General features: G+C 44.6%; 1 protein-coding gene across 1 annotated transcript in view; it reads right to left on the bottom strand.

The window, feature by feature from the left end:
- SLC31A2 (solute carrier family 31 member 2) overlaps positions 1–23,918 on the bottom strand; it is a 445,176-nt gene that overhangs the window by 146,695 nt on the left and 274,563 nt on the right. The gene's annotated exons all lie outside the window — the stretch shown is intronic.

Below are 23,918 nucleotides of genomic sequence, written 5' to 3'. Positions count from 1 at the left end.
GGCTAAGGCCACTGCAGACTGCAGGGGAGTGTTTTTCACTTTCCTCCACATCTCCTCTCTCAGATTCCTAAGGGTAGTTTCTGGCCTCTCTGAGGCTGAGCGCAGGGAGGGAGAAGGAACAGGGAGGGGTGAGAAAGTTCGTGCTTGGCTGATACTATCCTAAGCATGGCTTTGTGCTCCCAGCACTTGAGGGGTGTTTAAAGCTGACCCTTTCTCATGGTGAGTGGTGGTTCCTCTGAGAGGGTCCACTGACCACCACCCCCATGCTGGAGGCACTGCTCCTTGGACTGGCTTCTTCCCATCTGTGCCCCCCACCCTACCTAGCATCTTCCTTAGTGCATCCGAGAATCTCCCCTGGGAGGCCAGGCAGGATTCTGGTTCATCCTGACCAACCTTTTCTGCAACCATTTCTGAAAATGTGTGGGCTCTGCCCTGCCGTTTGGAGGGAATGCAGTTATACTGTAAATGCAGATTCACTTCAGTTCCACGGCTGCTTTGGCTTTCTTAGCTATGGCTCAGAGGCCAGTTCCCTGGATCCCCGACAGCAGAGAACAGGTGTTCAGACCCATCAGATGGACTGGCTCCTTGAACGAGGCCAAAGTGGGATGACAGAGCAACCACAGATAACGTAGGCTGGCGGGACAGACCAGGTGGAAGCACCACGAATGAGCAGTCGTTCCAAGCACAGGGTATGAGTTCTGAGGTTTGACCGTGAAAAGGAGAGAGCTCCAGTGCAGAACAGAGTTCTGTCACCAGAGCCCCAACTGGCAGGTGTTCTGTTCACCTGTAAGAAAACCATCTCTCCTCTGCTCTGCTACGTCTTCCGCAAGCAGTAGCTACTGTGCTCGTCCATTTGGTACCATTGAACTTGGCAGGGGAACCAAGACGCACTTCATGGATCTCCTGAGCACCAAACGTATTCTCTCCTGCCCTGTTGAGTAGCAGCCCTAATGACCCCTACTTTTCCGTTTTTGCCTGATATCCTCTTGCACATGGGGCCAGAAGTGCCTGAGCAACAGCCATGGCTTAAAGTTTGAAGGGAGTCTTCCCGTGGTCCCTGGTGGAAGCAGCCCCCTCTAGACCCGCAGAGCTGAAGCTACAGGGATGAGAAGCACAAATTCCCCAAAAGGGTCACCAAGTGGTGGTACGAGTGGCCGCTCCTACTTTCATCCTTTAGTTTCCAGACCCATGTGATCTACCTTTGGGGGACAGGGAATGGCACGATATAATGGTCATTGATTTTGAATGCCCTGGACCTTAAAGGCTGTTAACTCTAAACGGAAATGTTGGCTGGTCTTCTAAAGACCATTTTACTGCTCTACCATGCAGGGGGCTTCCAGGTGATGGAATATGTGATGGAACTAGTGGACCCCATGACCATGTGCCAACTGCCATCCGTCTTTTGCTGTAAAGTGGGACCCTTGGCTTTGATCCGTTGCTTAAATCACACACTCTACAAGGTGTCAGAGGGGTGGTGCTGGCTGAGGCCCCACATCCAGAAAAAGAAACACATGTAGCACATACTTAAAGAATACGTATTGGTCAAGATGATAGCTGCCCATTCTCGTGTGCGAGGAATACAGAGTAGTCAAGTTATTGCCACATGGCTGATTAATTTCCTTAGGGCATGATGCTACCTCCCGGGGCTCCGTGGTGGGCTCTGTGGCTGACAGGTGGGACTTCCAACAGAAGCAATATTCATACCTTAGAAAACTTATGTAACCACGTATACTGCCCAGGGATTCTCCCACGGGAGGACTTCCTCCCCGCTCTCTTTCAGTACCACACCTGAGTGTAGTCCTCGTGCAGCAACCGTCCTCTGGCTTATGTGATCAAGTCCACTGGCTTATTAGGCCGACACACTTGTGAACCAAGCTCAATCTTTTTTTTTTTTTCGCCTTCCTCAGCTGTCATAAGACATCCTTCATACAGCTGGTGCTGAGGGGGAGAGAGGCACACACAGAGGACACAGGACCTGGGCCACCTGTTCATGTCCCTTCTTTGCACCCTCTGGCCTTACCCCAGTGTCCCACTTTTCATCTTATGGTCAATTTCAGCTGGGTCCACCCAACCTTATAGTTTGGTAGACTGAAAGGAAATAGCTCATGATGGATAGTTCTGGTTGTGTGGTCATCTGATGTCCCTTGGTCAGATGCTCCATCTCTACCAGGGCCCAGCAAGACCCCAGAAAGTGCTTTCCGGAAGGTGTATAGTTCTCTGCTGTAAACGGCATAGCCTTTCTCCAGGAAGTAGAATCAGTATCCACTAACAGTTCTTCTTCATGGCATTTGGAATTTGGGTAGGTTAGTAGAACTTAAATTTTATTTCTCTGTCTGGCATAGGTTACATTTAACCCCAGAAGTCAGAGCTATTCTCTCTCTCTTTCTCTCTTTTTTTTTTTTCATTCATGGATGGCTCTGAAAGACACTTGGTTATTGCATACCTTAACTCACAGTTAACTTCATCAGGCTGCTCCCCACTGGTCTAAATGGTAAAATTTCCTTACCCTACTGTGTGGCTGTTAGCATAACTGACACCATCTTGGGCCCTTATCGTTTCTCCTGTCCTTTTGTTGGCCTTACCCAGGACTGTGCTGTATAGCAAATCACTTCTTTGTCACCAAGAGCTTTGTAGTTACTAGATTTTGTTTAATAAGCTTTAGGACCAGGTAGCCTGTATGCTCTGTTAGCCCCCAAACAATCGTGAATTCCCTGACGTATTCTCAGCACCCATGGGACTAGTTCTCCATTCACATATCTTGACTTAGGAGTGCACACCCTGTTTCCAAGCACCTAGCCCCATACCAGGTTAATTATATGATTGTCCCAGTGGTCCCCTGGTGGTGTGCAATTCAGCTGCAAATGCCTCTGAATTCTTGTCCTCTGGATCCCACCTGTGGGTAAGTTACCCTGTAATAAACCGACCTGTTGGTTATGTGGGGCTGCCTGCCTGGTTTTTCAGTCTCAGGATGCCTTCTCAGTTCGGTGGGCACTTTTCATTCCCTCTGCCCTCCAACACCTACGGTTAGGAATTTTCACCGAAAGTCTTTGTCCCTTCTGTGGACTTCACAGCTATGCCCTAAGTTCTGTAAATTCTCATGGGGAAAGCCATCCATGCACAATGATAGTAGGCTTTCCTTGAACACATTCTGTACTGTGGATCCCATATTCGCTTTCCCCTGAGCTGGTAGAATTATTTGGTTCTTTACCTACAGTCTTTCTGAGTGATCACATTTATTTCATGGCTTCAATTACCAGTATTTCAAATCTTAAATCAATTAACATCACCACCCAGGATCTAAAAGTATGCTGGTTATAATTCCTTTATTCATGACCAGTTTTTTAAATCACAGATCTGATAGGCTAAGAGTGGTATATTGTTTAATTTTGCACTTTTCATTACTAACCAGGCCAGACATTTGTTTGGCATTTTTGATAAAAATGACTTCTTTCTATTTGAATTGTCTCTTTTTGTCATTGGCTTTGGCAGTGGATGCTGGGACAGGCTCTCCAGCTCCGTCTTTCAGGACTGAGGCGTTCACTCCCTAAGATGCTTTGCGTGTTGATGGCTGACAGCTCTTAGCAGAGCCTGCTCTGGAAACTGGTTTCAGCTGAAGAGCTGTCCAGCCCAAAGGCATGCCCCCTTCTCCAGAGCAGCTCGAATCCAATGGTTGATCAATCTCGTGGGCAGGCAAGCATAAAGGCTTGACTCCCTCCTTGCCTCAAGGTGGGACAGCCCTAAAGCATCATCCCAGCTCCCGATGAAACCAGCTGAGGCCTTTATTGCAACGGCATCGCAATTCAACTCAGCTCTCCGACTGCACCCGCATCTCTCACTCCTCTGTGGGTGTCGATCCACAATAAACCTCCTGCACACAGACTCAGTCTCACAGTCTGCTTCTTAGGAAACCCAACCTAGGCACCTATTTTTACAAGTTGAGAATGTTTGTCTTATCCTTAATCATTAAAAAAAAAACTTAGAAAACCACTTTATTAGCCCTCAATGTTATATACATTAAATTACTTCTCCATTCTTATCTTTTGCAGAACAAGGTAAGGAAAGCTATGTTGATACCTAGACAAGATTGAAGAACAAAGAAGATACATCACAGTGAGGTACGAAGGGGTGAAGGGGGCAGCAGCGCCCGTGTGCACATGGGTTGACTTCAGGGGCTTGCTAATCTTGGTCTAGTTATCAGCTGCGAGATTTATGTAAAAGACCTTAATAAATGTCATCAATTCTAACCTGATGATTTAGAACTACTGAACACTGAGTGACTGGCCTTGAAGACGATGCCAATGGGAAAATCCCACCATGCACTTGCAACAAATGCCGTACAAGATGGGAACGAAAAAGTTGTTCTCAAGTCACATGGGATGTGCTTTTTCTGAACTTCTGATGTGTCTCTGGGCAACTCCTATGGAGGGAGTGGTACCAATGACCCCCCTCCCGTGTGACAATGCAGATTTTAGTCTATTGACCTGCACCCTGAACCTACTCTCAGCCTCAACTCTTTGTCCCCAACATATAGGGCCCCAGAGTCCTGCTCCTTACCCCGCAGGTCACTCCTAACCCCTAGAGGCCCCGGTACTCCCCCTCCAATCTCAGATTCAACATTTCTGTCGCCACTACAAAGATACAGACACACATACACACACACACACACACACACACACACACACACTCTTACTCTTTCCCTGGCATTGACAGTGCCTACCCGGCCAGCTGTTCCTGGTCCTCACAGAAATGATTATTCCTCTCATCCTTTGTAACCGGACTCCCCTCACCCTCCTTCCCCATCCTCCTCTTCTGAGCCAAGACTTCATATTCAACTCCTGAACTGGGGGCTCCCATGTCTGATCCCCTCTCTCAGAACGCAAGAGGTGCTCTAGTGTCTCTGTCCTCAAAGGCGGTAAGATGGTGAGAGATTGAACCCTACCCTCCTGTCTCTAAAGAAAAACTGAGGCGTCAGCTAAAAAGGGTTGAGGTCCAAGGACACCCAAATAGGGTGGTGTAAGCTTGGATTTTGGAAAAAGAGGGACTGTGAGCTAATGGGAGATTGGGAGAGACTTCCCACATGGCGGGAAATGAGCCAGTAAGAAGGATTTCTCCCATGCTGGGGGAGAATGAGTGATTGTCCTCTGGGCCAAACTCCATAAAAAGTCTAACCTGGGCTTGCTGGTCTCCTGCATGACAAAGGGGCAGAATCAGGAATTTCTGATTTCAGAAAACAATTACAGCGGGTCTCATTTTCTTGGTGAAAAGTGGTCAGTTTGAGGAAAATTACCTCATACAGTGTTTTCCCAAGACATGTTCAGTGCAAACGTATTTATCTTCGAGTAGTTTAAAAGCTCAAAACTGTCCAGAAAACAAGACGTTCTCCCTTACGGTGCCTCATTCCCACATAATATCTAGCCTCCATCGAGCCCATCTTGCCTTCTTCCCTGCGGGCTTCTCCAGTTCAAAGAGAGACCAGCTCCCTCCACCCCCTCCTCTTTGCTGTAAGGTCTCCATCCATTACCTGTTCCCCCTCCATGCTCATTCTTCAACCAGTTCCTTTCCACGGGCTTTTTTCCCATCAGCCTAAAATCCTTCCCAGTAACCACACTTGAAGGCCAGGGATGTCATGTTGCACAACTCTGGGAGGCGCCATTGACATCATAGTCTACGTGAATGGCGCCCCCTGGAACTGAGTAGTGCCCATGATAAGATGAATTAACAAGCATGAATGGGGAAAGGAGCACTTCCTCTGCTCACTACATGGCACTCCGGCCATTTTCAACTGCGTGATGGGGCAGCAGTTCAGAGGTTCAATTCAGTGAGTTCACTGCCATTCTCTTAGCCAAATAAACCTTTTTATTACAAATAGACCTTTTTATTTTCCTGGGATGATAGAGTCAGATTCTAAAAGAAACTGAGTTTGCTGAGCCTCAGCTTAAAAAATCTCCAGTGGAAGGCGTGAAACTCCCACTTAAAACAACTCAGTCAGCTGTTCAGTCATCTGTTTGGGCAGTCAGTCAAGAAGCATTTATTGGGCACCTCCTGTATATCAGGCACTGTGCTCCATGCGGAAGATTCAGGTGAGAATAAAGAGAAAAAAACATGAACCTCTCAGGCGTTATTCAAAAATTCACACAAGTACCATTAAATTGTAACAGTGGAAAGAACTACAGATAGAAGTACATGATGTTATGAGAACATTGAATAGACCAAAACAAGAAGTTCAAGGAAGACTGCCTTGAGAACAGGATGGTTGAGTTAACATCCGAAGGGAGGGTAGGCGTCAATTAGATAAAATGGAAGTGGAATGTCCTAAGCAGAGACAAAAGCATGTTCTAGGGCCCAGTGGGGGTTGAAGGAAGTGAATGATGGAAAACAGTCTGGCTGGACCACTGTGAACAAGGAGGAGTGTCAAGTGAAATGAGCCTGGAGGGATAGGGCCAGACCTGGTAGCCTTATAGGCCATACTATGGACTTCGGTCTTTATTCTAAGAATAACTGGAGGTCACTGAAGTAGGTTATAATCTGGGAAATGACTTGATCATAACTTGCCTTCAAAGAATCACTTTGGCTGCAACACAGCTGATGTGTTAGAGGAGCCTTAGAGACGTGGGAAACGAGTTAGGAGATTATGGTAATACGTCAGGAGAGAGAAGCCCATGGCTTGTACAGAGGAAGGTTTAAAAAGCTCTGCCTATTAGCAATTCCTTCCTTATATCAAAGCCAAATGTGTCCAGTGGCCCCAGCATTTTCTCTGGGACCACAAAGAACAAGTCAACTCCACATCAAGGTGGCAGACCACTAAGCAGATTAAGGCATTTGCTGGGCCGCCACCTCAGCTGCTTTACTCTACTTTGCCCTCACCGCTTAGTCCCCCTTACTTCTTGTTTAAAAAGCATGATACTTTTAACATTCAGTCCAGAAATGCCCTGAATGTAAATTCCCTTTGCCATCCTCACTGCCCCTCCCAGAACAGCCTCACTTGGCCAGTCAACACTAAATCCCTCCGTGAGCGAAAGCTTCTGGAGACAAAGATGAATAATACAAAAGATAGGATTGAGATGTTAAAGCCTGATTGCAGTATGAAAATAAACAAGGAAGAGTTACACCCACAACCCAACGGCTAGAAGAATCCTACACTAACAGCTGACTTCTCCATCAGGCTGTTAATAATAGAAATCAGCATTTATTGAGACTCTTAAAAACATACTACAGGCATTAACTCATTTAGTCCTCACAGTAACCCTTAATTAAGGTAGGTCCTAATATTATTCCTGTTTTACAGATGAGAAAAATAAGGTATGAAAAACTAACGTTACACAGTCAGTAAGCATCAGAGCCAAGACTCAAACCCTAATCTGACTTCAGGGACTGCACTGTTAGCCAGTACACTACACTGTCTTCAAGGGCAAGGAAAACTATTTTCAAACTTTTAGAAGGGAAAAATAAATGTGATGAAAAGGAATTAAAGCCCAAAATTAGAGAGGAAGATAACCTCTCTATAACCTTTATAATTACTTGATTTAGTTTTTTGTTGAAGTATAGTCAGTTTACAATGTGTCTGTTTGTGTAAAGCAGAATGTTTCAGTGATACATATACATACATATATTCATTTCCATATTCTTTTTCATTATAAGTCACTACAAGGTATTGAATGTAGTTCCCTGTATGATACAGTAGAAACTTGTTATTTGGCTACTTTATACATAGTTGTTGGTACCTGCAAATCTTAAACTCCCAATTTATCCCTTTGATTTAATTCTAATCTAAAGCCCAGATGAAAAATATTTTGAGACACTGAGAGAACAGTCAGATACAAACCCAAAATAACAGGTGGTCATCTTTCAGAAATATTGGAAGACAATTAGAGATGCCCAGTGTATGGCTGTTCTCAAGAAGGCTGTTCTCCTGTTCTTTGCACATCCCTGCCCCCTGCTCTACCAGTCCTGCTTCACCTGCAGCCTATTCACATGAATGTGCTCTGCCCCTGCCCCCAGCCAGTGATTGTTCTAATCCTTACACCAGGATGGCTTCAGCTGCTAGCTTATTAAGGTAAACATCAGCCCTTGTAATGGTCATTAATCTGAGGGGCTATGAGACGTGCCTCAGCTGCTTGTTTCCCTGGTAACTGAGAGCCAGCCTGACGTCAATCCCCCTATAAATGGTAGCCTCCTACCACAAGTAGCAAAGATGGCTACCATGGCCCGTGCCGCCTGCTGCCGCGGTGAGATGTTGCTCCCGGACCTTTAGCTTCAGACGTGTAAGTACCCCATCCAAGAAACCATTGCTGCCTCTGTCTCTTGGCTCTTTCTTCAGTCTCAAGGCTGGGCAGCTACAAGGTTTGTAGCCCAACAACTGGCAAGCCAGCCAAGAGGCCGAGGAAACTCCCCTGAGCTGGAGTTGTTGGGAAACAAGACCAGGAAACAGAAAGTTGTGGGGGGTGACCCCAAGGTGGCCATCCACCAGCATGTGGGGCCCTGGGCAGCTGACTGCCAGGAGAGATGTCTTTCCTGTTATGTTGATGGTATCCTGTTAACCTCAGAGTCTTGTTCCAGTTTAAAAGTAGCTGCCCTGAGCTCATGGCTCCTCTGACTGCACAGGGATGGCTGGTGAGTACAGACAGAAAGTAAGGACCTGGGTTATCTACAAAATAGAAGCATTACCCCCGACCCACCACTCCTAAACAATTAGAGACACAGGCTTTAGGGATATTAACTCAGGGACAGGCTTGTGAAGTGGGCGTGGCCAGTTACCCAGAAGGACTTGGATGGGGCCTCTAGCAACAGCAAAATAAGTATCCTAGGGCTTCTGGCCCCAGCTGTGGAAGGAGGCAGAACAACAATGTTGTGGGATGGGATAGCTGCTATTCGCAGCCTACGCTGTGTTAAAACAGGTGGAAGACATTACAAAAGGCCTACCTGAGTTGTCGAGCAATGCAAGAAGCCATTACTTAGGGTCTAGAACAGCTGTGTGTGGCACAGGGACGCCCCCATGGACGTGGCTAGCAGACCACTTTACCGGCCAGCCACCATCAGGACAATAACTTACTCTCACCTGAGCCACAGGATCTGCCGCCAGGGGAATATATTATAAAATGGCCCTGCGACTGGCAGATAAGTCCCTGGAGGTCTGGGTTTGCTGCCCGGTGAGGATTAAGGCTAGAAAGGGACACATCGACCTCACCTGCCTTATACGCAGCCCCACTTAACATTACTGAGAGAATCCGTATGGGCCGCCCCCTGGAGAAAGGCACCGTTATGTCAACCCCGGGGTCGGTTACACTGCCTCTCCAGTCTTCAGCACCGGCGGTGGGGCGGAGGGTGGACAGACGGTGTGGCACTGCAGGCCAGGACGAAACCCATGGGCCGGGGTGGTATCGTCTTAGAATGCCATTACTACTTGTATTTTGCTTAAAGGTCATGATCTTCCCTGAACTATGCTTGTGACATCCCTTCCACTTCCTCCCTAGTCTGAGCGGAGGAAATCTGTGGGCGGGGTGACAGTGATGGCCTCACCGTGAAGTGAATCTTATTGCTGGGTCTACGGTGAGGTGACACTGTCATCCTGCTCTGGACTTTCATAAAAAAAATTGTCCCAATAAGCGCCTGGCTTACTCTTGCTGCTCGTTGGCCGCCGTTCCCTGTGTTGCACTTGCGGTGCTTGGTTGCAGTGCATCTCTACAGCCTCACTCCAGGGATGTCACGGAAGAGGGGCGGACCAACATTACAAGGGTTGTGCAGAGTACGTTGGGGTGGAGTGTATGGCCAGGCCACTCAAGAAGGCTGTTCTCCTGTTCTTGGCACATCCCCCTGCCCGACCAGTCCCTGCTTCACCTGCACCCCATTCACATGAATGTGCTCTGCCCCCTGCCTCAGCTAGTGACCGTTCTAATCCTTACACTAGAATGGCTTCACCTGCTAGCTTATTAAAGGGAAACACCTGCCCTTGGGATGGTCGTTAACCTGAGGGGTCACGAGAGCCGTGCCCCGGCTGCTGGTTTCCCTGGTAACTGATGAGCCAACCTGACGCCAATTCCTATAAATGGTACCCTCCTTTTCCTCCTGAGTAGCAAAGATTGCTGCCCTGTCCTGCCTGCGCTCTGCCGTACACAGTGGGGTGTTGCTCCAGGACCTTTTGCTTCAGACGTTAAGATCCCCCGTCCAATAAACCATTGATGTCTCTCACTGTCTGCAGGCTCTTTGGTCTTGAGACTGAGCAGCTACAAGGCCTGCAGTCCTATGGGGTGCAGCCCAACACCCAACAAGTTAAAAACACAAACTTTTCAAAACAGGAAGGGTCAGTTTGAGGAAATTGACTTGATATCGTCATCTTTCTTGCCTTCTTTATGAGTTTCTTTTATTATTGACCAGGAAATGCTAAATGGCTGTAGGAAAGACTTTGAAATTCTAGCTCTTAACTAATCATTCATTTATTTACAAATAGTTATTGAATGTCTGCTGAATGTCATACAGATAGCTCGGTGCTGGAGAGTCAAGAGACAGGGTTCTGTCCTCATGGAAATCTCTAGTGAGAAGTATGTCATTACTGATAAAATAACAATCACACCAACAATGGGCATAATAACTAAACCATGTGCCAGAATTAAAGAAATTGCTTCCAGAGCAGTTTTTAACTTTTTAGTGACACAAGAATATAAATGACTCGTTACCTATTTTTAATGAAATTTATACAATGGAGAAACACTTTAAAATCTTTCAGTGATCTAAGTTTGGTCATAGTCTTGCAGTAATTTTATGTCTAAAATCAGAATAAATCAAAATTGCATAAGTCACTGAAACACCATTAAAAACCTAAATTTGAAGAATCTGCTTTGAGTCCATTTTTTAAATGTATTGAGATATAATTCATATACCATAAAATTTGTCCTTTTAAAATGTACCATGCAGTGCATTGTAGTGTATTCACAAGGTTATGCAACCCAGTCCACTGTATAATTCCAGAACAGTTATCCGCCCCAAAAGAAACACATTACTCATTAGCAGCCTTTCCTTTATCCCCCACCCTGCAGTCTCTGGCAGCCACAAATCTGTTTTCTGTCTCCCTGGATTTGCCTAATCTGCATATACATGAATCATAGGATATGGGGCATTTTGTGTCTGTTTTTGACTTAGAATGTTTTCAAGGTTTATCCGTGTTGTAGTGTGTATCAGCACTTCCTTCCTTTTTACAGTGGAAAAATGTTCCATTGGACGGATATACCAATAATCTGGTCATCAGTTGACAGACACTTGGGTTATTTCCCCTTTGGGGCTATTATGAATAACGCTGCTATGAACATTCACGTTCAAGTTTATGTGGAGACACATGTTCTCAATTTTCTTGTGTCTACATCTGGGAGTAGAATTGTTGGATCGTATAGTAACTCTGTGTTTGACCTTTTGAAGAACTACCAGAATGTTTTCCAAAGTGGCTGCACCGTTTTACCTTCCACCAGTAGTGTACAAGGCAATATTTGTCATTGTCCTTTTGATTAAAGCCATCCTAGTGGGGTGTGAAGTGGTATCTCTGGTTTTGGCTTGCATTTCCCTGATGGCTAATGATGTTGAGCGTCTTTTCATGTGCTGATGGGTCATTTGTACATGTTCTCTGGAGAAATGTCTGTATCCTTTGCCCTTTTTAAAGCTTTGGTTATCTGTCCTTTCATTACTGAGTTGTACTCTTTATATTTTCTAGATGTAAGTCCCTTATTGAACAGGTGATTTGCAAATATTTTCTCTTGTTCTGTGGGCTGTCTTTTCACTTTCTCAATAGTGCCCTTTAAAGCAAATGTTTCTAACTTGAAGTCCAATTGGCACGTGAGTTTTGAACAGGAGTCGTGGCTGTCACTTCCTAGGCCACGTATTTAATTGCCAGTGTGAGAATCTCTAGCGATCTCTTTAAATGATGACCAAAGATGTTTGAGGTCGTGGTGGTCTTGTCAGCGTGGGTTCCTGAATGACTACAGTGAGCAGAGCCCACCTGACAACCCAAGATAGAAATGTGGCCTGAAGCAAATCTTGGTCATTTTAAGCCACAGAGATTTGGGGATTGTTGATTACAGCATAACCAAGCCTGTCATGACTGATACACTTGTCTTTTGTAGCTTCATTAGTTATCAGAATATTATCAAATAAGAATTAAAACACTTTTAAAGACAAAGTTAAATGAGTTTAAAATCTTAGCTCTATGAACTAGTGAGTACTTTATAGTTCTTGCCATATTCAGTCAAGAATTTCAAATGGTCATTTCATGATGTGGGGAAATGTCCTGGATATGTTAAATGAGGAAGAAGTTTTAAAGACAGAATGTTAAGATGTTAACAGTGGCTGTGTCTCCCTGTTGGATTGGGATTTTTTTTCTTCAGAGCTATCTTTACATTTATCTTTACAATTTTATACTCAGAAAATAAAACTCATCTATTTAAAACATATTTCCACCCTGGAAATAGCATTTACATATGTTTATTAGAAAACTTGAGCATGAAAGATGTCTGTCATTCTATATGCTCTTCACTTATTGAAGTATGGTTGATGTACAGCATTACAGAAGTCACAGGTGTACAACGTAGTGATTCACAATCTTTAAAGGTTGTATTCCATTTATAGTTACTACAAAATACTGGCTTTTTTCCTTGTGTTGTACAATACATCCTTGTAGCTATTTTATACATCATAGTGTGTACCTATTAATCTCCTACCCCTATCTTGCCCCCCCTTTCCCCACATGTAACCACAAATTTGTTCTCTATATCTCCCTTTTTGTTATATTCATTAGTTGTATTTTTTAGATTCCACGTATGTGATATCATGTAGTATTTGTTTTTCTCTGTCTGAATTATTTCACTTAACATAATACCCTCCAAGTTCATCCATGTTGTTGCAAATGGCAAAATTTCATTCTTTTATGGCCAAGTAATATTCCACTGTACATACACCTTATCTTTATCCATTCATCTGTTGATGGACAGATTCCCTATCTTGGCAACTGTAAATAATGCTGCTCTGAATATGGGGATGCATGTATCTTTTTGAACTACTGTTTCTGGGTTTGTTTTTTTTTTTATATTTACCAAGGAGGCCCCCTGGGGCATAGTCAGCCACCTTATGACCTGGTCCCACTGACCAGTGGCCAGCAGCCTCTCCACAAGGCAGGGCCTGGCAACTAACCAGATGGAGAGGGAGCCAACCAAGCCTACCAGACTGTCCACTTAGTCAGCCAGCCACAACAGAAGGACCCTTGCAACCCTCATAGGGGGATCCCCTTTAGCATATAGCTCAGGTGATGAGAGGAGAGTGCACTGCTGGGACATTTCCTACAAAAGGCCACTTCTCCAAGGTTGGAAAACTTAACCAACCTACCAGATGCACAAAAAGACAAACAGCAACTTTGGCAAAATGAGGCAACAGAGGAACGTGTTCCAAGTGAAGGAACAAGATAAAACCCCAGAAGAAAGACTAAATGAAGTGGTGACAGGCAACCTATCTGAGAAAGGGTTCAGGGTAATAGTTGTAGAGGTGATCTAGGAACTCAGAAGAATTGATACACAAAGCAAGAAGTTGAAATTTTTTTTAACCAAAGTTAGAAATACAAAGAACAATCAGAGATGAAGAACACAATAAGTGAAATGAAAAATACATTAGAAGGCATCAACAGTATCCTAAATGATACAAAGGAGTGGATCTGTGAGCTGGCAGACAATAGTGAAATCACTGATGCTGAACAAAGAAAAGAAAAAAGAATGGAAAGAAATGAGGAATCCATGGAGCCACAAATCCCAGGAGAAGAGAACAAAAGACCTACAAAAAAAAAAAACAAAACCCAAAACAATTAACAAAATGGCTCTAAGCACATACCTATCAATAATTATTCTAAGTGTAAATGGACTAAATGCTCTAATCAAAAGACATTCTATACACTTTGATCTCACCATCTAACAAAGTTTGTAGAAAGTCATGACAGGAATTGTGATCATAATCAACAGAATATATTTTGTATGTTTAAGTGATTAGCCAAAAGGACACAATTTTACATGCACAGTATCCGTGTAACAGATCACACTAATTTCATATTTAATTTCTTGATTCAGGAGTTAGGTCTTATCACAAACATGGGTTTGTTAAATGACCCACAGCTATCTTTTTTATACAAAGCCTTAGACACTTCAAGATGTTCTATGGCTTTTATCTCATGGTGGTGGTGGGTGGTTACAAGCATTACCTCTTTCCTCAAACTATTATTGAGTTCAGAGGGAGTGTAAATAAGTATGAATAAGAAGTCCATTGAGTCAAAGGCAAACAGATGTCATGAGTCATGAGGGAACCAGAACCATGAAGGAACATTTGGAAAGTGCTGAGCAGATAAAATCAGATTGAGGGTGAAAGCCATGAACAGAGAAGTCCCAAAATCCAAGCTGGTCGAAAGAGGAGATGGCATGTCCCCCTCTCTCAATTACCAGGAAGTGACGTGGAATAAATTCTGACCCCGATCGATGGTGACTCAACCTAAATCTTTAAAACATGAACTTGATTTCTGGAGGGGAAGCAGCTGTATCTTATTTTCTCTTTGGCCCTTCTGTGATTCTACAAGTTGGACAGTATCTCCATGTGGGAAATGCCCTTGATTGTTTTTTCCTTCCTCTGGACTAGTTCCAGCTTTTTCCATAGTGTTTGTGTTTCCCTGACACTTTCACTGTCTGAAATCAGAAAGTGATTATGTCGTAACTTGATTTAGCTCCTTACAGAGGTGTTTCTAGGCCTATGCCGTCTATGTCTTGTCAAGATCTACTTTTTCTGTTTCACAGAGCAAAATCTGGCTGATAAAATCACGGTGTGCACAAGAAAATAGTGAGTCAGGGTGACTCATACTTCAGTTTTAAAATAGCAGGAATGCTGCTTCCTTTTTTTTCCCCCTTACCTCTTCTCCTTCTGGAATTACGCAGGGTGGGTTTTTGAGACAAAGCTTCAAGTTCTCCGGTACAGAAACTTTATTTTCACTTCTTAATTTTTTTTTTAATAACTTGTGAAGATGTTCACTTTGAGATGGCTGAAATTGTGTTGGGTAAGGAGTGTGGCTTAGAACCCAGCTCCCTAAATGAGGGAACTTGGAGTCTCCATCAACTCCTGAAAGGCGGGGATCTTTCCCCTAGAGGATCCCTATGGTGAAGCACCTGAGTGGAGAGAATGGGGGTATTAGCTTTTGACTCAGAGAGAAACAGAGGTGTGTGGTGGGGGGCAGGCGGGGGGTGGGGGAGTTGCTATGTCCTGACCAAGGAGAACCAACGAGGGCTAGTTAGCTGATACTAATGTAACCCCCCAAAGGCTCTTTTGCCACAAAGGTTTCTTGGTTTACCAGTAGCTGCCGGCGTAATGAGACAGAAACATGGGCTGTAGCTCCTGCCTCTGCATCCAGCCTCACTGACTGCAAAGCTTTCAGTAAATCAGGGCTCGAAGGAGCAGCAGGATTCTGAGTTTACCTTGAACAGATTTTGTTTAGTGGTGATAATCTGTCCCAAGTATGGTGCTGATGAGCCTGAGTCTCATCCCAAAGGTACCAATGAGTTAAACTTAGCGCATGGTCACACGCTACTCCACTACAGATACACACCAAGCTACCAGAGTGCAATCCGTCACCACTGCCAGATGGGAGGGAGAATGGTGCAATGGGAGGTATGAGTCACACAGTTTGAAGACTGATACTACCTGGATTTGGGGCCTTCAGTTCTTTAGAAGGCTGGTCTAAATGACTAATAATTAACTTCTGTCTCTGGGTTCCCCAGACAATGCAAATGTACTATGATCTTTATTCACTGTTTTGAAAAATATTCGTTGCATGCCTTCTAGGTGCCAGACAATGTGTTAAGCTCTGGGGCTTTGCTAGCAACCAATCCGATCCCAGTCCTCACTGATTTTTACAGTCCAACAGCACCAAAAGACATGAATCAAGTTTATCATTGCAACTGTGACAAGAAGAGGAGTTAGGTGCTGTTAATAGACCCTATGATGGGGATGAGGCAGGATGACTTAGAAAAGTCGGGGAAAGCTTTCCTGAGGAAGTAGCACTTGAGCTGAGACCCAGAGGATAAACAGATGTTAACTAGGCAAAAACAAGATTTAGGAGGTTCCAGATAGAAAGAATAGCATGTGCAAAGGCCCGTGGTAGGCAGAGCAAAGAACATTTGAGAAGTAGAAAACCAGTATGGCTGGAGTAGAGACAAGAAGGAACATGGTACATGATGAAGGTGGAAAGTGAGGTAATGACCAGATCACACAAGGCTGGTGGACCGAGGTGAGAGGATCTGGCTTTAGAATAGGGTGTGTATTTTGAAGAGATGTCTATTTTCATTCCTGGAGAAGAATGAAATGAATGCATAAAAAACTATTAGTAAGTAGTTTGTGTGGGCCAAGCAAGAGATAATGATCCTTTGAATTAGGGTGCTGATATGAAAATGGAAAGAACTAGGTGGACTCCAGAGATATTTAAGAAGTAAAGATGACTTGATAAAGAATTGTATAAGACGAGAAAGATAGAAAGGATGGATGGTAGTGCTGTTCACAATGACAGGGAATGCTGTCATGCAGGTGGGAAAGGAGACTCGAGTTTGATCTTGTGCATGTAAGAAAGATATGAAGTAGGTAATATGTGGGTCTGGAGCTTAGAAAGTTCTGGATTGGAGACATAACAAGGAGTCATCCATATATAAATGGTCATTAAAGCTATATGTGTAGGTGAGATTGTTTAGAGACTGAGAAGAAAGCCTATGAGTGAACTAGAGGGAATTTTAACTTTAAAGTCTGGTTAGAGTTTGAATCATCAAAGGTGAAAGCACGGAGTGGTCATAGAGAAAGGAGATAAACCAAGAAGGTGTGATGTTACCAAAGCAAGAGAATGAACTCTCAAAAGTTTAGGAAAGAAAGAATCCAAAACTCTCAAAGTTTGCCCAGAGTCAATGAGAATAACAAGCAAAAATGTCCATTAGACTTAATAACATGGAATCACTGATCTCAGAAAATCCATTGTAGTGACACTGTAGAGCTGGAAACAAAACAAAAAATAGTAGTAAGAGTTTGAAGGGAATGGCAGAATTCTGAACTTGTAGTTTTGGAGAATGGGAGTTGGCTAGAGAAACATCATTGGACTGCTGGGTAATTTGCCGGCTCTTTGAGATTGGAATTTGTAAACTTAACAGTTAAAACCTGCCCCGCTGTGAGACTTCACCCAACAGTTCTCAGCTACTTGAATGCCAGCAGATAACCGAGGTTGACATGCATTAAAAAGACAGAAGAACCAAGCATCTGATCTATTGAAAAGCGAGCTGTTGAAATGATGTACTGTGACATCTGAGTTAGATACTTGCGGTAAGAAAGGAAAGGAAAAAGCCGCTGGTTTGGGAAATCATACATTAGTATAGGGGATGCGTGGGTCCTGATAAGGTCAAAGAATCACTCGAGTGGAAGTGGCTGATCAAGCATCATAGGAGAAGAGGCTATAGTCAGGGTGGGGTATTTCAGAGTTTTCTTTTTTCGCTTTTGTTCCTATTTTATTTTATCGAAGTATAGTCGGTTTACAACAGTGTGTCAATTTCCCATGTACAGCATAGTGTTTCAGTCATACGTATATATACGTATATTCCTTTTCATATGCTTTTTCATTATAGGTTACTGTAAGATACTGAATATAGTTCCCTGTGCTGTACAGTAGAAACTTGTTATTTATCTATTTTATATATGGTAGTAAATCTTGAATTCCTAATCTATCCCCTTCTACCCCCTTTTCCCCCTGGTAACCATAAGTTTGCTTTCTATGTTTGAGTTTGTTTCTGCTTTGTAAATAAGTTCCTTTGTGTCTTTTTTTTTTTTTAGATTACACATATAAGTGATATGGTATTTCTCTTTCTCTTTCTGGTTTACTTCATTTATTATGACAACTTCTTTATCTAGTTATCTGCCGATGGACATACAGGGTGTTTCCATGTCTTGGCTATTGTAAATAGGGCTGCTGTCAACATTGGGGAGCATGTATCTCTTTGAATTAGAGCTTCCTCTGTGCATATGCCCAGAAGTGGGATTGCTGGATCATATGGTAAGTCTGTTTTTAGTTTTCTGAGGAATCTCTGTACTGTTTTCCAAAACGGCTGCACCAAGAGTGGACTATTTGAATTAATGTCTTTGGAGGTGGCAGAGCTACAGCCGATGATCAGACCCAGGATCCAAGGGAGTTTGTGGCTGAAGAAGGGTGGAGGTGGCTTGAGATGAGAGGCCTTAGATTTGACTCCATCCAATTTCTCATTTGCAATTGATGGAAACCCCAAATCAAACTGGGATCGAGAAAGGGGACTGCAGCAGTTTTTGTTAAGAAAAAGTGAAGGGGCAGTTTAGCTTCAGCCACGGTTCACATGATGTTACCGGGATCTGGCTCTCCATCTGTCAGCTCTGCTGTCCTCTGTCTGGGCTCCCATCTCAGGCGAGCTCTTCTCTGCTGGGAGAAAACGGTTGCCAGCAAGTCTAGGCTTTCATCTAAGTCTAAAGTGAGCAGAGGAAAAATTAGTGTCTCTTTCTTAACTACTTAAGCCAAAGCCGTGGGCCTCATTCTTATTGGTCCAAGTTTGGGTCACATTCCGTCTCTTAACCAATCACTGCGATCACAGGCATTCGGTGCTGTGATTGGCCAGACCTGAATCAGGGGAAAAATGGGATGTTCTTCCCAGAAGAAGAGTCGACGTGTGCTGGCCACAAAAACAGATGTCTTCTAATACAGTGTTGAGCAGTTGTTCATGAGAATATTCAGGCTGGTTGCAGAGCTTGGGGTGGAGAAGTATCCCAGTAAGCCAGAACCCTTGAAAGAGGAGGCATGGCCTGATGCCACTGACTTCGTGTGTAAAACAGAACTTACAGCCTTTTGATAGCTCTTTGGATGGAAAGATTCTTTTGGGGGGACGTTATTTAATTTATATGAAAATACGGTGTTTATAAACATAACCCATTTGTAGTAGGCAGAATTCTCATATGGACTCTGAAACTCCCCCTCCCCAACTGTGTACAAGACTCCATAATCCTTTCCACCTGAGTGTGTGTGCAGGACTTATAAATACGATGAGATTTCTCTCTTTGATTACCTGGTATCACAAAGGTGGAGGGATTTTTTTAAAACACCTTTATTGTGGTATGGTTCTTGTATAGTAAACTACATGTATTTCAGATGTACAATTTGAATTTTGATAGATGTATACACCAATGAAACCAGCACCACAATCAAGATAGCTAACATTTCCATTGCTCCCCAAGAGGTGCAATTTTCGAATTCCCAATTCATCCCTTCCCATCCCTTTAAACCCTTGGTAACCGTAAGTTTGTTCTCTAGGTCTGTGAGTCTGTTTCTGTTTTGTAGGTAAGTCCATTTGTGTCTTTTTTTTTTTTTAAAGATTCTACATATAAGTGATAGCATATGGCATTTTTCTTTCTCTTTGTGGCTTACTTCACTTAGAATGACCATCTCCAGGTTCATCCATGTCGCTGCTAGACTGAAAGACTCTTGAGGGCAAAGGATTTTGCACAAGTGGGCCTGATACTCAAAAAATGCTTATAAATAAATGGATGGATGATGAATGAATGAACAAATGAACCACTAAGTTTGAAAACAGAGAGGAATAGGCTCACAGTGTTTGATGGAAAATGTTCAACAAACAAATGCCTTTAAAAATGTATTTCTCCTATTCAGTTATGTCAGAAACGGAGCACAGACTCTAAAGTCACACAGACCTACATTTGAATTCTGGCTCTGTGTGACCTTGTGCAAATGATTTAGCTACCCCAAGTCTCAGTTTCCTCATCTATAAAATTGAGCAATGTTAGGGTGCCACCTTGAGGGGGCACGGCCAATGAGACAATTTCCCAAGAGGATCCATGGGCAGCAGTCATTATTTTGAGAACGAATTATAGACGAGGTCTCTCTCTCATCCTGACAAAATAAAACTTCGTTTCATCAGCACATGGAGAGGGAAGCCATTTCCCAGATAGAGGCCCACATTCACCAAGTTAAATTAGAATTAGAAAGTGTATTAACAACTTAGAAATTATTTGGAGCAGTCACATAAGGAGCGCATTGTCTCCCTGTGCAGCTGTACTGGGGAAGTAATATTGTAACTTGAAGATGGCTTGTGCTCAGGCAAGGGGACTTGGCCTTGCCTCTCGCATGTAGCAATGAACTAGTCATTAGGAAAACCTTGACAGTGCTTCGATGGTCCCTGACAAGGTTTATCTGTCTCCTAGTTTGAGTTTGTACACTTTTGCTTTGTCCCATGATATATTTGTCTTGCAGGGCACCATCTTTTCCTTACTTGCAATGTCCTGGGAAAAGGCTCACTTCAGTCCTTAAAATAATAATACCTTCCTCATCAGTGCAGCCTGCATCAGCTGTGGGGGTCTCCCTGGCCCTCAAGATCTGGGTTAGACAGCTTAACTCCCCAGGCCCATAGCCTGTGACAACCCCAAGCCCATCCCCGATTTCAGGGGGTCCTCGGAGGGGCTGCTGTTCTTGTGGTCTCCTCTCCTCCTGTTGACTCATGATTTCCAGCACGATGTCAACCCAGATATGAATCACAGCTGCTTTACTGGTTTCCAACAGACTAAAATAAAAGAAAAATCCCATCTACACAAAATATTCATGAGCAGATTTTTCTAAAGAACTGAGGAGGCAGGGAGAAGTCTCAGGAAGGATTCATATACACACAAATGAGACAGCAGGCTGTTGAAAGCCCTGTTAAACCTTCCTGTTCTTAAGTCCCTCTGACCACCCCCTGACATGTAGGGGTTCCTCTTCACACGAGCAGCCCCAAGTCTCACTTCCCCACACCTTTTCCTCTTCCCCTCCCTTCCCGGTCCCTCCAGGCTCTTGGCTCCCCGCCCACCTCCCTCCCCAGAGCATCAGACAAGTTTCTCTCCTTGACTCAAGCACTGGAGGTTCCGCCCCTTCTCTGGTGCTGCCTCCACCCTGAAACCCAGGTCTGGGGATTTCACCTAACTAATCAAAGGCATTTTCCAAACAAACACTGTTCCTTTCTAAAATGAATTTGTTCTGTTAAGAAAATGAAAGTATTTCTCTCTATTTGATAAGTGCCTGGGAGACACACTCAGTAAATAAACTTCCATCCACTCCACTTCTTCCTCTCCTTTTGTGCAATACATCGTTGATCAACAATTTCATCACGACGAAGGTGTTTTGGCTCCTCTCACATTCTTGTGTTGGTTGAGAGGACACCTTCAAAATCCCTTGTTACCTGTATTTTCCCCAGAGCAAAAGACAGGTGCTAAATACTGGCTCCCCAACTTATCAGCTGTGTGCTTTTATACAAATTACTTAACCTCTCTGGCCTCAGTTTTTCCACTCATAAAATGAGGTAATAGACTAGTTTCTAGACTTCTTGAGAGGATTAAATTTATTCCTGTAGCATGCTTAGTACATAGTAAAGGCTCAGTAAATGTTGCTGCTCCTTCTTTCCTCAAAAAGTGATTTTATCAATATGAAAAAATGAGATAATTTAACCTTTGCTGTTTGTCTGTAGTTCAAGGCTGGCTTTATTAAAGTGGCAGGGCCAGGGCTCATACTGGCTGAAGGGCTATGCCTGCTGGTAGCCTCGGCCCAGAGGATGGCTGGACGCTAACTCAGCTGGAGGCTGCATTCAGAGATGGAGGGAGGGGTCGGGGCACGTTGAAAATATAACCCAAACCCGAGAAGCCCAAACGGGGAGAGACACTAACTGCCCCTGATCTAGTTCATTTCTGGGTCAGAGGATTCAGGTCCCAAGCCTGGAGGGTCCCAGGGCTGGCTAGCACCAGGATGACCGAGCCTCCCCCAGATGTGTCCTGGGTCTGGCATGAATCCCTCGGAGGCCCCTCAAATTCCCCTGGTTTCCCAGAGGATGGGAAGACGTGAGATACCATGGATCCTCTCAGAGAGGATAGAGGGTGTCTTCCAGTGTCTGTGGCCCCAAGAACAGACAGACCCCTTGATGATCCATCTGGTTCAGGCTGCTGCTCCCACGGTCATGTCTGATAGCCTAATACCATCTTCCCCCGCAACCCTCAAGCGCCCTGGGGCCTCTGGCCCTCCCAGGAGCAGGCTGTTGGGCGACTTTGTGGCAGCCTCTGGAAGAGCAGGGTTAAGAATGGAGTGGGTTGGGTGAAACCGGTACCTCCCAAGGTGGGCCCAGGTGAGGGGGAGGAAGGAGGCAGTGAGGACGCTTTGAGGGGGCTGCCAGGGCAGCTCCACAGGGCAGGTCTCGAAGGGAAGACTTGCAGAAGGCAGAGCTGACTGAGCCTGGACACAGGGCACTGAACAGTGACAGGGAGGGGAGAGAGAAGGTTCTAGCTCATCTGAAAATGACCTCAAGGGCACATATCTACACAAAATCATTTAGAGTTTGGTCCCTAGTCCCCCAAGTACCTTATCCACTTGGCTTTATAAACTCTCCCTGCAGACTTGAGTCTCCCTTGCGGGATGGGTTCCTGCTCACCCCTGCTGCCATGGCTGTGTTGGTGCTGAGAGAGTTTGAGTAAGTTAATTCACCATCCCTCGGGGGTGATTGTGGAAAGGTAAGATCTTTCTCCTTGGTGCGTTTCCGGCCCCTGCACCACCCCTTACCCTGGTCCTCTTCACAGAAGTGTGTACTCTGAGGAAGCAAGCCAGCCAGGGAAACAGGTCTCTACCCAGTCCAAGGCAGCGAGTGCATGAGACAGAAGAGCAACTGCAAAGAAACAGAAGGGGTCCTGGGGACTTGATTCAGGAGCAGGAGAGCCTGGTGACTGTTCTGTCCCTGCCAGAGTCTCGTTTTATCTGTAGGGACACACAGGGCTGGCAGGACCTCCTCCTCTCTCCCTTGGCTGGAGCCTCCAGGCTGGGGCCCACGCTGGCTTGCATCCCGAGCTGGCTCTGGGCCTACTGATTCAGGTGTTCAAGGCAGGACTCTTCTCTGCGAGGCCTTTGGCTTAGAGGAAGGGCTGAGCCTAGCTGCTCCTGGGGTTTTGTTTGGATTTTCTGGTGTTTTTGTTTTTGATTTTGATTGAAGTGTAGTTGATGTAGAATGTTGTTAGTTTCTGGTGTACAGCATAGTGATTCAGTTATACGTATGTATTCTTTTTCATTATAGGTTATTATAAGATACTGAATGAGGTTCCCTGTGCTCTACAGTAGGACCTTGTTGTTTATTGCTTTTCTGTTTGGTAAGAACACTTAACATGAGAACTACCTTCTTACATTTTTAAGTGTGCAATACGTTATTGTTGACTATAAATACCTACAAATACAATGTACAGCAGATCTCTGGGGCTTATTCATTTAACTTAACTAAAACTCTATGCCTGTTCACTAGTAATTCCCCATTTCTCCCTCCCTCTGCCCCCAGTCCCTGGCAACCACCATTCTACTCTTTAATTCTATGAATCTGACAATTTTAGATAGCTCCTAAGTGAAATCAAGCAGTATCTGTCCTTCTACAACTGGCTTACTTCACTTAGCATGATGTCCTCAGGGTTCATCCACGTTGTCACATAGACGTTTCCTCTAAAAAATAAAAGCAGAACTGCCCTAAGATGCAGCGATCCCCCGGTTGGGTATTTGTCCCCCCACATTGAAACTAGGATCTCAAAGCGGTAGTAGCACTCCTGAGTTTTACTTCTCTCAAAGTCTGCGACCCGGCTCCCGACAGCAGGTGGGTCCCTGTTGCTTTTAAACCCGACAAATCACACGCACTCTCTCTCATCCACCCCAGGCAGATTCTTAGGTACCTCACCCCTCGCCCAAACTGCTTTCCAGGGACAGTAGAATTTTGCTTCTTGCCTGGGAGTCGCAGGCCAGGCCATGACAAGCCCTAGGGGGAAGGCGCCCAGCGACCCGCGGAAGGTCCAGGCACGCCGCCTGCCCGCGG

This window comes from Vicugna pacos, chromosome 4, assembly GCF_048564905.1.
Source record: "Vicugna pacos chromosome 4, VicPac4, whole genome shotgun sequence".
Classification (NCBI taxonomy): domain Eukaryota; kingdom Metazoa; phylum Chordata; class Mammalia; order Artiodactyla; family Camelidae; genus Vicugna; species Vicugna pacos.
Note: the sequence above shows the minus strand (reverse complement) of the source record. Positions and strands in the feature narration are given on the sequence as shown.